Source organism: Cydia splendana, chromosome 6 (assembly GCF_910591565.1).
Source record: "Cydia splendana chromosome 6, ilCydSple1.2, whole genome shotgun sequence".
Classification (NCBI taxonomy): domain Eukaryota; kingdom Metazoa; phylum Arthropoda; class Insecta; order Lepidoptera; family Tortricidae; genus Cydia; species Cydia splendana.
In genome coordinates, this window is record NC_085965.1 from 12148509 (window position 1) to 12166592 (window position 18084).

Below are 18084 nucleotides of genomic sequence, written 5' to 3' on the forward strand. Positions count from 1 at the left end.
GATTGGCATTTGTCGTTAAACTATTGTCCTCTTGGCTATAGCCCGAGGTCAGAATTACAAACAGTAGGAGACACGTGAAGTGCGAACGTTACAATAACAGTTCTTACGCGCTCTTGGCACCTCCGCGGCTGACGGCGGCTGATAATGGACGCCACAGGTGCCCCCAAACCTCCACCCAAGAGGTCAATTCTCGAATAGAATTTCATACATTAATATTAGATTTAAATAATATTAAGGCTTAATATACACATCGCAGATCACAGGTGCAAAAGGGAACCAATCATTATAATGAACATTACATGAGTGCGAAAGAGGTGGAATTTAAGGACTACAAAAAAATACTACCACTTTTGAGCTTCATAGCGGCCGGCTTGAATGTATAAAAGGTTAGCGGACTGGAATATACGAAAAGATGCGTCTAAGAGATACGGTGGGTGGCTATATCGTGGTTTTATGATACAGTAGGCAAACGAGCGCATTATTTATTTTTGACATGTTGTCATCTTGTACATTTTAAAACTGTGGTTTTGTTCGACACATGTATCTATCTATATTTGTATGTCTGCATGTACGAGTAACTATCGGTACACACACTACGCGTAATCGGATCAGTGTGTCTAAAAGGACCTTTATTCTTCAATGCTACTTTAACATTTTAAAACATTTGATCGAGAGCGCATGGTTGATATAGCACTACAGCGCAATCTTATGTTTGCAAAAGCGACGCACGAATCAAATCAAATTATCGTGAATCTCATTCTACACTAAATATAAGCTTAGATAATCAGATTAAATTGAAATTAAACTAAGACAAACAGAATGCAGACCAACTTGATAGCTCTTGCCAAACACTAAGCCTTCACACCCGCTAATAATATCTAAAGGGAGAATTAAATTTAATTTAACCATCCAACCGCCGATAGAGCTATCTCAAAACTAGTTGGACGTATGATAACGTTAGATAGGTATATAAGATTAGATAGGTATAGATAGATAAACCTTAATTTAATCAATTTAAATGTAGAGGTGTAATGAAGTAAAAATCACACATTAATAATTTGTATAATCCCTGCAGTTACCTTAAGTATCCGTGCAAGTTTCGCGTTCTCTATTAAATATATTCCTCATTCACTTCGCAGTTTGCAGGAAGGTTTAGTTACAATAATATATTTTACAGTAGGTATTTAACATTTCAATAACATTAATTGTAAGAACATATTATGTAATAAGAGTTTACTCGAGTCAGTAGTACATAATTAAAACCTGAAGCCTATGCGATGGCAACACTTCCCAATGAGTGGTCTAATGATAATTACTATAAATGGAGTGATAATGTAATGAAACTTGGTAGGGCACAACCGCACACGTGCTAATTTTACGACTCATGCAACGGTTTCATACCTGCGAAATTAACTTAATTAAAACGCGAAAATATTTTCCATATCGTGACATATCATTTTGCGTTTAAATAATTGAATCACTTCAAAGTTTAAAAAGAGAACCGGGGCCGGCATTAATATTTTAGTAGGATTATTTCGGGCCACGTACTCGACATGCAGATGCCGGTTTAATGTATCCTTTACGGCTCACTTTGATGGAGTTATTCCTCAAAATGTCGGTAGCATTTCTCTTGCTATCTTATTATTTCAGCGCGGGAGTGGCGCGTATCCAGGGAGATAGAAAACTTTATAATTCAGTCCGTAGTTCGGACAATCCGGCGCGGCGCGGTCCCTGCACCCTCGCTCTTGCCGTAATTAATGTTTGCTCCAATTATAACGCCACAAGAATATGTAACGAATTTTTTCGCTGTTCCGCCTCTTCAACTTTAGCCATAAACCTAATGTGCTAGCGTAATCACATTACATTCCACAGGGAACTGTGCTGACGAGCTTATATTTAAATATTGTTATATTTTGTACCAAAACAGCTATTACAAAGTTGCTCAATTTAACGTTCACAATTTAGACACAGAAATCTTATTACGATAAGGATTCGGGTTTGAGTTTTTCGGTTCTTAACTTTTAACAGCTGTTTGAAAGAACTTACCTAACAAAATCAACAACATTTCTAAAGCGGTAAAGAAGATCGACAAAAACATTTCCTATTTTCCTCTTTCAATTAATCTTAAAGGATTTTATGTTTAATATATTTTCGAGGTCTACGAATTCTTTGGCGTTATCGTGAAACGAAAAGTTGAAAGTTTTTCGCTGCAATTGAGTTAATACACCGATAGCCACGACCGCGGGGAATGGCTTGAGTTCTACTACGAAACTAAGCGATCGTAAAACGAATAAACTTTTAATCTACATTGCACGCCACTATCGGGCCTGCCTCGTTTCCCTCTTGGTCGTAAAACAAACGAGCTGCGACGAGCGATGTAAACTCGCCCGTTACAATTTCCATTCTGTAACTTGATCACGGATCAGCTTGGGCGGCTTCGCGAGCACTCTTCGCGATTGCACTCAATAATGTTGGCACTTACTTTTTTCGGCTACAATGAATATTCAATCAATAAAAGTGCAAAATTTGACGTTGTCATAGTATTATTGACTATGAAATTAAACAACAATCACAAATAAAGCCAATATATTAAAAGTAATCCCAATCCGTTATATATAATTTTATTCCCATAAACATTTCAATAGTGCGATGTAGGAATCACCGCTCACGGTACAGCGCCACCTCACGTGATATTCGGTAAACATGTTTGTATAAAAGTTACTTCACGGAAGTATGGACGCGAACATGCGACACTGATAATTTGATTGAGGTTGGCCAAATTCTCTTTTTTTTTTATATTACATATGTCGACATCCATCGACATCACTATTTGCCTTCACAAAATTTTAAAAGCAACCAAATCTATTTAAATTTATAACTATGCGGAACGAAATACGAGAAGAAATGCGATGATGCAGAAAACAAGTCAGTTGTGGAATTATGTATGCAGGTTGGCGCTTCATAGGGACAAGTTGCCAAAGCCTGAATAGAATGACATTGCGATTTCGACGTAGCCCCTAAAGCTTCGTCAATCGTTCGAATTAAGAAATAAATTTATTTCTTAATTCATTTTCTATTGTACAATGAAATGAGATTCTCAGATACCGCACTCACAATTCATAACATACAATTTGATAGCATAAAATGTGTAAAAGGAAGTACTTACCTACATATTCATGTCTTCTAAAATAATATGTTGTAAAGATAGCTGGAAGTGGAACGCTAAAATATGTGTAGACACCAAAAACATATATCAATAAATCATTTATTTACATACAATATATAAACAGTGGTACTACTAAACGAAATGAATAACTAGCTTAAATCTAAAATAGACCTAGAGTTTCAACCCCAAATGGTACAAAATGGTACTCTCTACCGAGGCTCTTATATTTGTTACGTTTTAGAATTTCGGCGCTTTCCGCCGCTCCGCCCGCTTTTACAGTAGTCCGTTGGAGGTGGGACGGTGCCAGTGTGTCTACGCAGGTAGCATCCCACACTAACATCCGTCCCAAGCTCCAAGGAACTAAAGACACCCCATCGGGCCTCTTCCCATCATCTCTGATAATGCCAGTCGGCTCAAGAAGAGCAGGCACATTGATGGTGGCAAGAGACCGACGGACTATGTCATTAAGCGTCGCATGTCTCGAAAAACGGCCTGCACTTTTTTGACAAGATAATTCGTGGTGTCCCAGTCGGTCCACGTCCGTGCCACAAGAGCATACGTGTGGCGTACACACCGAAACCCCGAGTCGCAAACCAGTCGCCAGTCTAAGGGAGGCCGGATCCAAGAAAGTACCAGTATTGGGCGAAGGATGGGCATGTAGCCAGTAACCGGCTTCCCGGGCTCCGACCGCCAAAAGCCTCGCGCGGTCTGGACCTGTACAGTTGTTTAGGAGAGTATTGTAAGTTAAATCACAGTAAACATTATCCCAACTCCTTTGTGAATTTGGGTTGTCTGGAAATTGTTTGCCTGGGCAAGCAATTTTAAAAGCATCTTTGGCGTCCCCAAAGCCCGCGATCTCACAGTTTATGGGCAAATCCCTTAAGATATTTCCTATGAGACCAGACGTGCTATGAGTGGACGCCAAAAAGGCTGGGGAAGCCACACTGGAAATTTTGCGAATTCCTAAACCTCCAAACCGAATAGGGAGGGACGCTTGAGACCAGGATGGCTCACTTAGCTGAATGTTTAGAATCGTCTCTAAACTAATCATCTATGGGCGACAATAAATTTTGATGTTTCCAGAAAGGACAACAGCGGAGCACATACGTAAATTTAGGGACAAAAAGGCAGAATTTAAGAATCACAAGAGCATAATGAGGGCTAATTTTGAGTAAGCGATCTGTGTGACTTTTGAATTTAGTTATGGAGTTAGAAATATAATCGGGAAAAGATTCTTCGAATATAGGAGAACCCAGGAGGCAAAGAGAATACTTGTCTACTGATTTGATATTGGGAGTCAGATCGTCAAATTTGGGTTGTAAGTCGGTCAAAGTACAAGAAGATTTTTGAATAAAGAGTTCGCATTTACTGAAATTCAGTTCTAAACTAATATTTTCGAAACTACTCTTAATAAAAGACAAATCAGAGAGCACAGTATTCACGTCGCCTCCTAGGGTTCCGTCATCTAAGTACCACACATTGAATTTTGATTTAAAATTTTTGATAATTGGATTTATAGCCAAACTAAAAATTGCTGGCCCGAGAGGGTCACCCTGCTGACAGCCAACCTCAGAAGATAATTCATGTGACTTGTACATTAATTTAGATGAGTCTGAATAGCAAAAGAAAAGGTAATTGTATAGTTCCGGAATTTTGTCCTTAACTTCTGTCAGCAAGGTGTCTCTACTAACCGAATTAAAAGCATTTTTAACGTCAATTTTGACAACAATTTCGAAATCATCGAGTGAAAGGTAGGTCCTTAGGGCATGGAAGGCTGCCTCGCACCCACCTTTCGTGCCGATACCTAGCTGTATTGGTTCAAAGAGGGATTGTAATTTTGATCTAATGTGTCTAACCGCAATTTTTGAAGCCAGACGTCGTAAACTAGACGTGATTTGATTACAATATCTATCAAACTGTTTATAATTCTTCAGTGGAAAGTAGGTAGGTACCCAAGCGTGTACCCAAGTCTGTTTAAGAAAATATGAGACCACCTCTCCCGTTTAACTTAGCAACTGTTACTGCCGACTGTGCGTACAACATCAGTCAAACATAATAGCCACCTTTTTTGGGTTCGACCCTATTTAGTCAGATAAAAATATATTCTGTCAAATGTTGCACATTATTGCGAATCACCCAATTATAGTTACTTAGCTAAAAATACCTACGTAGATATTGATAAAATATACCTAGTAGGTAGGTTGTTTGATCAAACGTTTGGTAGTTTAAATAAATTTATTTCAATATACATACAGGCATTATACATACAGGTACCTTTGGAGTAAACGGTTTTATTGAATTCTTATTGTAGGCACCGTATCTTTTTACAATATCCTCCTCATTTTTTCCGAAGGTTAGTGTTAGGGTCCCATCGAGCAGTATAAAACGGTAACTTTAGCGGTATAAAGAAGTAAGTTGGCACTGTCTGATCGGTATTTATTATTTTTATGGATTTCACTGTGCTTTGAATTTAATGAAGCTAAATGCAGTAGGTAACATGGGGTCACGTTTACTAGTTTTATTATGTGAAACATCATCGTTATTTGAACGTTACTAATTAGAAATTACCATTTATTTTTAGGTCAATTAATTTTCTTTATAGGTACTTATTCACACAGTAAAATACACTTCCAAATCTTTTAGAATTTACGCAAATCGGAAACTTTTTTAAATGTACAGTATCATAACCCTTTCGGTAAGTTTGTGCTTGACTTTTTCGGTATAAGACTCGTGTTGTCTTATTTTGGGTGGGATTTATTTCCTGTCAGAGAAGGTGAAGGGAGGATTGTCGGGTTCACGAGACAGGCACAAGGCTGCCCCGATACTCGTCCTACTCTAGCCAAGTCTTGAAAACGAAATTATTGTAATGTTTATTGCGTATAAGATTGAAATTTTTTGTAACGATGCTGAACCTTACTTTCAGAAATCCAATTTCTATTTACTTTGCTTGATGTCGAATGAAAAAGAAACGGAATCTAAAATGCCCATTATAACATTTGAAACAGTGCCAGAAGGCTGGTAAGTTGATCGACCGTGAAGAAATGCATGTACCGCGCGGAATCCCGTAGGAAGGCGGACAAAGCTGAATTGTAGCCGAGCGTTGTCGCTGTGAGCAGACGGCCTCAATAAAACTCTATTGCTATTGCCGATACTTTTCAGACGTACTGTACACATATATATATTATGCATTTTCAGCATGAGTAAACACTGCGCAATGCGACTATTTCGACTTCAAATAGGAGAACTGTTAAAGCACAACAATATGCTTGCCTACGGCAGCGTGATTCGCTTTGTGCCAAGCGCTAACTTTGGTTTGCGCGCTATTTACGCATTATGTTTTAGTGCTCAATGAGTCTTCAAACTACACGATGTGACTAATTGATTTGTCCAACTAAAAAAGCTATAATACTTATTCAAATAATAAGAGACCGTTCCAGCAACTCCTTAACATAAAGATCGTAGGTATTAATAGTTCCTCCTGAATCGCTTGCGGTAACGTCACCCTTATGTCACTTAAAAATTAAAATGTTATAATTATGAAATGTAATCCTTATCAAACAATGTTCTAGAAAAGTTATAATAGTTTGTAACTCATGTGCCTTAAGATTGCGTGCGAGTGATGCAATTAATCGTTTCAGATTGTTTTTAGGGTTCCATACAAAAAAGGTACGAAAGGAACCCTTATGGTGCGACTCGGTCCGTCCATCCGACTGTCTGTCACATTGCTAGGTATCTCGAGAATTACTTAAGCTATCGATTTGAAATTTGGAATAGTTATGACCAACGCTAACCCACACACAATTTTTATCTGTGGCGAGTCCGAACTCTGCTGTATGAAACGCATCTACATCTCTCAACGATTTTAATGAATGTGCATCTCAAAAACGAATTTCATTAAATTCGTGGTGACACTCAATCCCTAACTCCGATTCTCGCGTCAGCGTCAAAGCGGTGGATAATGTAAAAGTGCATATTCAGCGATCGAATTGTGGCATGCGATGCAAGCGGCTGTCGCTCCCCGAGGACGAGGTTGGTTTGGCGAGTAGCATGGCGCTGGCGCCCGTGGCGCCCGTGGCCCCCGCGCGCGTTTTGGCGCCTCAAAGCACTGCACTATGGCATATTCAGAAACTTAAAGTGTGGTACCAATTTGATCTATATTAGTGCGTTGCGCTCCACACACTTTAAAGCATGCTTCACATATTGGAATTGAAATACGCATTAGGTCGATGAATAGATATAAAAAGGCGTCTCGTTAAACCGTCAACCTTAAACAAAATTAAAAGTCCAGTACCTCATCGATTCATCGGTTCTTCTGACACGAGGCCAGACAGTAGTTCAATACCTAGGAAAAGCTCATTGTGGTCGGCTACGGGAAAAAATACTTAGAAGACCCGACCCGTTGGATGGTTGTCATTGTCATACCTAAAAGGATGATGTATTCAGGCGGCTACTTGAAAAGAGGAAAAAAACCGGGCAAGTGCGAGTCGGACTCGCGCACGGAGGGTTCCGTACCATAATGCAAAAAAAAACGAAAAAAAAAGCAAAATAAAACGGTCACCCATCCAAGTACTGACCACTCCCGACGTTGCTTAACTTTGGTCAAAAATCACGTTTGTTGTATGGGAGCCCCATTTAAATCTTTATTTTATTCTGTTTTTAGTATTTGTTGTTATAGCGGCAACAGAAATACATCATCTGTGAAAATTTCAACTGTCTAGCTATCACGGTTCGTGAGATACAGCCTGGTGACAGACAGACGGACGGACAGACGGACGGACGGACGGACGGACAGCGAAGTCTTAGTAATAGGGTCCCGTTTTACCCTTTGGCTACGGAACCCTAAAAATGTGCGAAGTTGAGAGCCTTATTACATAAAGCAATTTAGTGGCAACTCTTAACAATATAGGAATGGGAAAGGCGGATATTTATATATAGACTTATCATAAATCCTAGACGTTACCACATCTCAAATTCGTTGACAGCATTATAGGATTGCAATTAAATCGCTATAAAATCTTCGTTACCGAACCAGGCTTGCACCGATTGACGTTTTGTTCACGCCCCGCTCGCTTTACTTCGTCGCAATGGGGCGTATTTACACAACACAAGATCCTCGCTATGTCCCAGTAAGTGCTGTCTACGCTCGTTTCAGACTTTTTTTTACTGACCACATCGAGGAGCGCCAACTTTTTTACCCGCATTATTTAACCAAAAATTGTTTTTCTCGAGTGTTAGTCGAAAACTTTTTTTAGTGCCGACTTATTCTTTCTCTTGTAGCTAAGTGCCGAAATTACGGAAGCTTTCTCATAGACTTATGAGAAAACCCATGAAATAAAACGTGACTACCTAGAGGAAATCCCCCAATAACGTTAAGAGCTCATTTTTCTAAAAGTGCCGGCCAAGTTAGTTTCACATAATAAAATTTTCATTTTTGCATCGTTATCGTGTGAAGCCAAAATTTTCTACTTAAAAAGGAAAGTTTTAAAGCCACACCTAGCTCTCGCGTACACAGTTTTAGCATGGTAAATGGTAAATTTAGGAACTTTAGTATCGTCGTTATTAAGTGTACAGTAGGTACCTACTGTCTATTACTTCTTCAAGTTCTTCTTCAAACAAAAACGTTAAGTTTTGACACTGACATATCCGATCCATATCATAACTTCAGCAATTTTTTGACGTACCTTAAATTTTGAATCAGGCCGCTAGTCGTTTTGAAAGACTTATCCAAAAACAAACGACAATATTAGGGCCAAAAAAAAATGCATGCCCACTTTACGTGTAGGGGAGGTACCCTACATTTTTTTAATTATCTTTATTTTATCCCTTAGTCAGCAAAACTGATGGATCCAGAATTTGCAGCTTTCTAGCACTAACGATCACAAAGCAAAAAACCTCGGACGGACAGACAGATGAACATGGCGTGGTGGTTCCTAGTTGACTACGCCTAAAAATTATTCAATCAAAGGTTCCCTCACTCTTAATTTGTAGGTAAGTAAATATAATTATTATGTACATTTCTTACTTAGCATAGGTATCTACATTTCAATATTACCGTAATGATTTCTATTTTATAAACCTAAGTTTAAAAACATAAGTAACTATTGAAATAAATAAACTTAAAGTCTTGAGGGTTAAGTTTTCCGAGACGGTCCAAGTTGAACCAAGCGACCTCTGAGCACATAACCAGACAAAACTTTATTTCGATGGCTTAAACCCATCCTTTTGAGTGAAATCACGTTCTACAAATGTTTGCTGGCGGAGCGTACGTCGAGACAACCATCTAAATCTAAAACAAAGTTATTGAAACTTTTGTCATGTGTGCGTTACACTGCGACCTCGAGGAGCGACACGGGAGCTTGATACTTCACTAACTGTATCAAATAAACCGCATTATATACTGTGTCCTTTTAAGTTTATTGTACCGTATGATTTAATTAAAATTATACACGACATAGAGAAATATTATCTATGTACACGAGAACGTTTCCTTATGTAAGTACCTAACTAATTTCTATATTTAATTTTAATAAGAAAAAATAAATAAATTATACCTAAGTAATTATAAATTGAAAATGGTATTTAATTAATGATAGTAAAGGTTGTTGGTAAAGGAAAATGGAAAAGATTGTGACATTTGTCTTGAAACGTAATGCTAATGATTTGCGAATAGGTAAATATCCAAGGTAGGTTAAAATCTTATTAATTTTCTCAGATTCTTGCTTAGAATTTGAACAATAAGTCATTATTTATATCGGAGGTACAGACTTAGATATAATCCTTATTATTTTTCACGTTTCTTGAAGTGAAAACTTCTTTAGCGGCGCTGTGCACTTTTTGTGATGGGGAAAAAATGTTACGCGACAGGTCACGTGACCGTAAGATTCGTAAGACGTAAGACGGACACGTGACCTGATCGAAAAACTGTTACAGTGTCATTGAGTTTTCACTTCTGCCGGCACTCCCGGAGTGCAACCCGTTGTTTTTTTCTGATAAAATCTCAGATTTCACCATATTCATATAAGTGGAGATATTACTTATATTACCTATGTGTTTACACTTTCTATGAATGGTCAATATCTAAAATACTATAATAAAAATTTACTATGCAACCTGTAAAGCATACAGAAACAAAAACAAAATCCAGGCAATAAAACATTATCGACGAGAGGATTGCTCAGTCTGAGACTACGAAACTTTTCGATACGATAAGAAAATGCGAAACGATGTTTGCTTCGGAAGAACTTTGCGTCGTAAAATATTTAAGTTTTGTTATTTTACAGAATTCGATTTAAACCATATATTATGTGTACTGTGCTCTGTGTTCTTTGTCTTCATAAGAGTTAGGGGACTAGTTTCAAATTCAACCCGATAAATTTAGACTGTAAAAATAAGCTTGGAGGGAAAATTTGACCGTAGGTATTCTTGTTGCTGGCACCGCATATAACATTAGCCAGTTTGTCATTTCTAGGTAAATGCAGAAGATTCTAAGAGTAAAGATGAATCGATCAAAAACTTACACTTATGTAAAAAAAATCGCCTTTGTATGTGAATATCTTGAAAGTGTCATGAAGCGTTAAGAAATTGCTTAATACGGACAGGACAAAATATAAAGAAAAAAATATAGTTTTTACACGTTTGAGATGGTAACGAACAAGAGGTAACGAAATTACTGCAGAAGAATAGGTTTAGTAGAATACTACATATACCTACGCATATATGAAGTGTCAAGCTACAGAGAAGTTTAATTTTGTCGAAGTCATACATTGTGACATGCCGACATATTATACGAGTATGTATATAGGTACACCATACTTTCGGAGATATATTATGTCCATAAAAGTCTCCTCCGTCACGGTATTCGAACGTAACGCGTGAGAAATTATTGCATTGCTCTTTGTGTAATTTAAACTGTTTTAGATACAAACAGTTTTTTTTTCTGGCTACAAGATTTGTTTAATACTGCCAGCCTTTTTTTTAAGAACCTTAGAGAATATAACAAACGGAGACGCCATGTCTATAATTTTCGGTACAAAATAGTCTGCCGTTTTTTGCGGGGGAGGGGCACATCAAATGTATACGTAACGTAAACATAGCCATGTCAGATAAACGTCAGTCCATACATGTGGTTGACCATTGGCCGCCTATTTTCGACAGAGGGGAACGCCTGTTAATGACCACTCCGTTGGTTATATTCTCTAAGTTAAAAACTGATCATTAATCCATCAATCTTTGCAATAAGTTTCTATTATTGTCAGTAAACCTGCAGTAAACTTTGTGGACGAGGATATTTATTTAATTCACGCATAAAATCATTAATAAATTACGATATATTTTAAAGGATTGGATTTTTGGAATGACAAAGAAATGCACAATATAATCTTGATTGTAATATTTTTAAGAACATTTAGCGTTTTAAATATTGTCGAGTGTACATCAAATGTCTTCAAACAAATGCTGGGCTACGAGACATTTCACCTCCTCAACTATTCCAATGAAACACAAGCCAACATTTCTGCTTAAATTTATTCCAAGCCACGTGCTTGCGCATAGTAAACAACATATGTGGAACGAAATTAAACTTTCGTTAACTTAAAATCTTGTACAAACTCCGTGAGTAAGTTAATCATAGCGAACAAATTTCAGAGAATGTACTCATGTAAATTAATCCGGTATTCTGTATTATAATCACAGAATATTTTAAAACGTGTTTGTTTTAAAATGTAGGTACTGACTTTAGATCGAGAGCGATGTTGTGACAGCATTTTAAGATGTTTGTTCTACCGGGCTTGGTAGCCTGGAAATAAATTAAATTTAATTTTATTTGACTAAAGCATTTCATACTGTATTGACATCAACAGATGCCATCAGGGTACCTATTTCGCGACATTGATAAGGGGGTACGGAAACCACTAAGGTATTATATGTGTCAAAAGTTTCAATAATGGCATTGTGGAAGTATTCAGGGACCGCTGGGCGGCAGGCGCCGCGCGCCGGCGGCATCAGATGTGCAATGTTGGATGTTTAAGGGATTGTCTCGGCGACGTCGTCCCTTGTTAATATTCCATCTGACAACACTGGATCCACTGTCTTGTGAATCTTGAATAGAAGGCTACAATAACAAAAGGCTTCCTGAATTCTGAGCAGCCGACTTGTGATGATGAGTACCTCCCTAGTGACTGACTTATTAGTCTTAATATTACAATGAATATGAATAAGCACGTTTAATGTCCTTTGGAATTTTAATTGCTAATAACCTACAAATGAATTAAGTTAATTATTTGATTGATGCACATTACATGTAAAAATGCAATATAAGTAAGTAACTAATTTGTCATTCCATTTGACCAAGAAGTTTTTAATCAATGAGTGATAATCGACTATAGTCCTAATTAACTCAAATAACTTTGTTTAGATGTGATTATTATTCAATTAATAAAGTAGAAACTAAAATAATTAAAACGGATTATATCGCGTATAAATAATCACACCAAAAATATTTTCATGTAAAATGTTGCCAAAACGAAACCATTATAAGGCTCGCACTGTCAAAAAGTTATCAGATCTCATGTACCTAGAACCAAGCTTCTAACTCTACAAGCCCTAACTTCACAGACCTACACCTTAGTCAAAATGTGGCTTGGTCGTTTTGTTACTACAAGTAATACATTTTTCACCTTGCGCCCATGCGGTAGCATTAAAACATCTAAAAATTATTGTAAATAACTAAAAATATGATTTAAACCCCCAATAGTTACAAATGTTGTAGAGGTAAGTAACAGTCGTTTGATACGAACGTTTTCACTCAAAAAACTAGACGGATATTGTGTAATCGTCTAGGTTTTTTGTTAACACTTACGACTCTTGTTAACAGTTACGAATCGACCTGCAATAATTTAAACTATGTAAGATTTAATAGAAGCGTGTAATTATTTCAATAGCGAAGTCTTGACAAATAACGGGTGGCGTGACGTGAGCCATACAAATGGTCCGCCCGGCGTCTCTCGTGTGCGGTATAAATGTGCGAGCTCACAGCGCGACCGCGCCGCTAAACAGATATGTAGTGTCCACACAAACTAATTGCAGACCGGATCTAATCTACCGCTGAAAAACCGGTAATGCTGCAAACGGTATACCGGTACGGAGTGTGGTGAGATGACTAATATTTTATTAGATTCTATAACTGCAATAGGTAAAACTACTAACATTTTCCTAAAGCTGCACTTGTATAATTTTAAATGGGGGACAATTCGACTAGATATAATTATTGTAGACTGAAATAATGTTAGCACAAACAGTTGCCTCGTTGATACTTGACCTGTCAAAGACACTTTATTCCCAACAAAAACATGCGACCTGTAGTCAAGAACATCCGGACATACGAAAGCATTTATGTCCAAGCTGAAACGAAGACCTTCTCTAACACTCGGTCAATAAAAAATAGAAAAAGGAACTTCTAACAACAATATAATACACGCAAGTGGGTACATTAACAAGAAAATTTCACGGAACAATATTATAAAAAACATAACCAACTGCGTAAAGAAATTAATTCTACTACATTAAACAAATCTTGACATCAAAGTACTCATAATTGTTACGGAAATTGCTTCAAAAAGAATAAAAACGATTTATTGCCACATCGTTTCTACGCCATTACGTTTTTGATAGGAATGGGATGAACAATTACGAGTAAGTAAGTACCTATCTTTAAAAAAATTGGATGTAGAATTTAATAACACGTGTAGATTGTGTAAAGAAAAATGGATCAATATTTTAAATACTTTCAGATGTTTAACATCACTTTTTTTTCTTTGAAATATTACATTTATTAAGTATGTACTAGTTTATAGTAGTTTAATGTTGTAGATTGGCGCTTCAATTAAAGTCGTACAAAATCATAACACGGTATTATTAAAGTAACCCCACAAAATAGACAAATAGTTATTACAAATAAAATGTTGTATCGTTTCAGTTCATGATTTTAAATACCTACTTAAGAAGATAATAAGAACTTCCAGTGTTATAATATCTACCGTCGTATTTATTTTATCGTCAACTATCAGAGGGCTTACCTGACTAAAAGACTGGTCGACGTCACTGCTGGCCGAAGAGCTGGCAGCTTCCTTGCGCAACATATTAATAAATACAGCGGGGAAATGCTGCCAGCATCCTCGACATCATGTCAAAGGCAAAGGGAGCCACATTAAATTTCTAGATATACTTACATAGGTACTTATTTTAGTTTTAATAGTTTTATTTTATACTTTATTTAAATAATGGTAACTATTAGTTATCCTATAAATATTATGTTACAACTAAAGTTAGTTTCGATTCCAGAGCGCTAGGTTCCGCATTCTTGGCACTGCAAATCGAGGCATACTTGGAACGGAGAGCCCTCGCTGCCTCCTCTTCACTTGACCTACACCATATTTAACGCTCACTGCGTTAAGCTTCGTTACTTAACATCCGGAAAGTACGACAATTTTATTTTGAGCCAAGATTTCTGCGCCGTGAAAATGTTAATTCTCTAATAAAAAGTGAACCGGCCCCAAAAAAGTGCGATTACCTACATTTAAATGCATTGCTTGTATTATCATTATCAATTTTTTTTATGTTTTGTAAGTTTCTTTAGGGAATGTTTCTGGTACAGTAGGTAAAAAATATATGTCGTAATCTTATTTTATGGGATTGGACCGCACTGAAAGGGTGCCGAACGGATACCTGTTAGCTCTTATTACTAAGCGTAGACTTTCAGTCCGTCCGAGCTTTAACAGGTTTTTGTCTTTAACCGTAATGAATACTGTATACTTACTATAAAATCTGGCCATGCATGATCAAGAGGCTAATGACATTGAAAACAAGTGGTCAATTTATATCGCTCGTGTTTCAAAAAACCGGTCAAGTCCGAGTCGGACTCGCTCACCGAGGGTTCCGTACTTATTAGTGTTTGTTATTATAGCGGCAACAGAAATACATCATCTGTGAAAATTTCAACAGTCTATATTTCACGGTTCATGAAATACAGCCTGGTGACAGACAGACAGACGGACAAACGGACAGTAATAGGGTCCCGTTCCTACCCTTTGGGTACGGAACTCTAAAAATTAGCATTTCGCCGTTTTCCACAGATTTTTAAGTAACGAAATCGATTGCTCGAAATTCAAAAAAATTAAACTCGCACCACGTTCTCAGAGCAGTTTTTTAAATCATCCACTTTTAAATATCCAGGATATGTAAAAACCATCGATAGCATGATGGCATCTTGTAGCATCGGTAGCAATTTTAAGATTGACGGATTTAAAATCGGTTCTTTCCTCGATGGTAATGCTGAGTCTACAGCTGTCGAAAGATTCTTGACATGCCCCGCTGACCGGAATGAGGGTTGAGCGAGCTTTTGACGCGGTTATCTTCGTTCATAATGATAGCGATTAATTCGTGTCGCCGGGCATAATTTATAATACGGTCTGGCGAAACGCCCAACTAACTTTTCGCATAAATAAACTGATGATAAAAACACTACCTACTGCCTACTATGAATACAATATAAATCCTCCGCCCTCTCAAGCTATACCTAAATATAAATAAGCGCAGTTCTTTGAAATAAAAATAATTACTATTTTTAGAACATATACATGGCGGACTTTTTTTACAACTTCCACTACGAATTTATATTATGGTTCCTTTTAATCCCAACCAATCTTCATCGTGATTAGAGAACAATTTCCATCGAACTTATCGTTTCCGACCTACAAGCAAAAAACTGAAAAAAATATTCATACCTCCTGGGAATGCGCAAACTCGGATTACACGCATTTAGGACCAAATGAAGGTATCAAAACGATTAATAGCTTGCTCGGAATTAATTCATAGAAAAAATCTAATTTGATTGGTCTAATTGGCGTAGATAAGTACGATAATTGGAAGCAAAACTCTGGGAGACTGTAGTTAGTGTTAGTTAATTACGTGATAGAGCACTTTGGCAGCATAAAACGTAGAGAAAACAAGCAGCTAATTAATTAAAGCCCCCAATGCGCACGAAATCTACGTCAATGGACGCGCAAATAGCTGACTAACTAGTATCTCATTATATCGGTTCATTACTCCAGTAACCGCGACCTGCTAGTTTCAAAGGACGTATGATACGTTAAATGCAATGTAACGTACGCTCTTTCTGACTATCCTGCGGCCTATAATATCAACAGCTCGCGCCCAAATCAATTAGGTGATCCGAAAGCCGCAAGGCTCAGATAAAAGCTGCGGCATTTCCTTTATACCCGCGGGCAAAAGAATTCAATTACATAATACTAAGGAGATTAAAAAGGCTAACACAACTCCTTTGTGGTAAGGTGGGTAGGTATTTAATTATTGGAAACGTGTTCTCTCTCCCGTGCAGTGTTCTCAGTTAATTTGAAGTTTTAGTACTCTATTCAACAACATGAAATTAATTTCACTTTACTGAATCTTTGGTTCGGGAAATAATTTGCGGTCAATTAATAGCTAATCATGAGGTAAAGGTTCATTTAACGACAACTTTACTTACCCACGTATTGGACGCAGTAGACCCTGATAATCAGACGCAACACAGAGTTTATCTATACGGTAAAGAAATACATAATAATTATGTATAGTGCACAAATTTCTATTACCAAATGTCAGGTTTTTAATATGATACATCCTTTTGATATCGGAATTTAATTTGTTAATACCTATATAATGGATACTCACCGTAAAAAAAACGTTTTTCAAATGTCCCAGTTTTTTAATTATATGCACTTAATAAGTAATAGTAGCAACATTTAAGTACCTATTCAAGTGAAATTACTGACTGATAAAATTCTTATCAGAATGACACTGTCAACTGATCGTCAAACATTTCATTTATAGGTACTGTAAAAACTTATTATCTCATTTTTAAAATGGCTTCGTCTAAGCTTGGCCATGGTTCAGGAAAAATAATAGAACGTCCTCGAAAAATCATTATAATCTATTTAAAATTATTTTTCAGCATATTTTGTTTTAAGCAAAATAATCATCGAAATTATCACCATAATGAGCCGTAAGCCTAGAAGATCACGACGGTTAATTTAAGTTATTTTGCATATTTACTTAAAACGTGACCGTTACGTTACATTTTGATTGTTATTTAAAGAGTTCGCCCGAAATCCATGTAGTCTAAAGTTCTGGTTTTAACAGCTGCAATCCATCAAAATCTTGTGAGAAAATATTGTTAAAGACGGTTTTTTTTTTACTTGTTTATTCCCACGCGCCGGTGCTTCTGAGGCGTATTCTAATTTTAATAATTATGAATAATAATAAGTACCTACCCACAACACAAGCCTCCTTGAGCTGACTGTGGGACTGTCAATTTGTGTAAGAGTGTCTAATAATTATCTATTTATTTATTTAATTTAATTTATATTTTGTTCACTTTCACTCGCTCACGTACATAAATTACCGGTGATTTTATGAGGACGCAATGTAACTAATACAAAATCAATATCATATTTTTTAAATTTGAATACACCCCTCGCTCAAAAGCTGCGTGCAAATTTTGACGGGCTGATGCTGCTTAATTAAAGTGACTACAACAAACTGAGATGAAAGGAAAACAACGTTGTAATTCAATATCCAAATTATTTTAACGAACAGCAATTTCATTATCCGCTACTTTTCTTTATGACGCTTATTCTCTTTTTTTTTGTTTGATAGTACGACTGGCACATTTACTCTAGGGTCTTACGTAACATTTAAGTTACTGTTGTTTACCTACAGTATAATATTTTAGGTTAAACACCGATACTCCCGATGGTTTAAAGTCGAAAGACGATAAGTAAATAACCAATTTTCTGTTACTTTCTCGCCATAAAAGAACCATCGGTTATATTATATTCCGATGTGAATTTAAACGATCCAGTGAT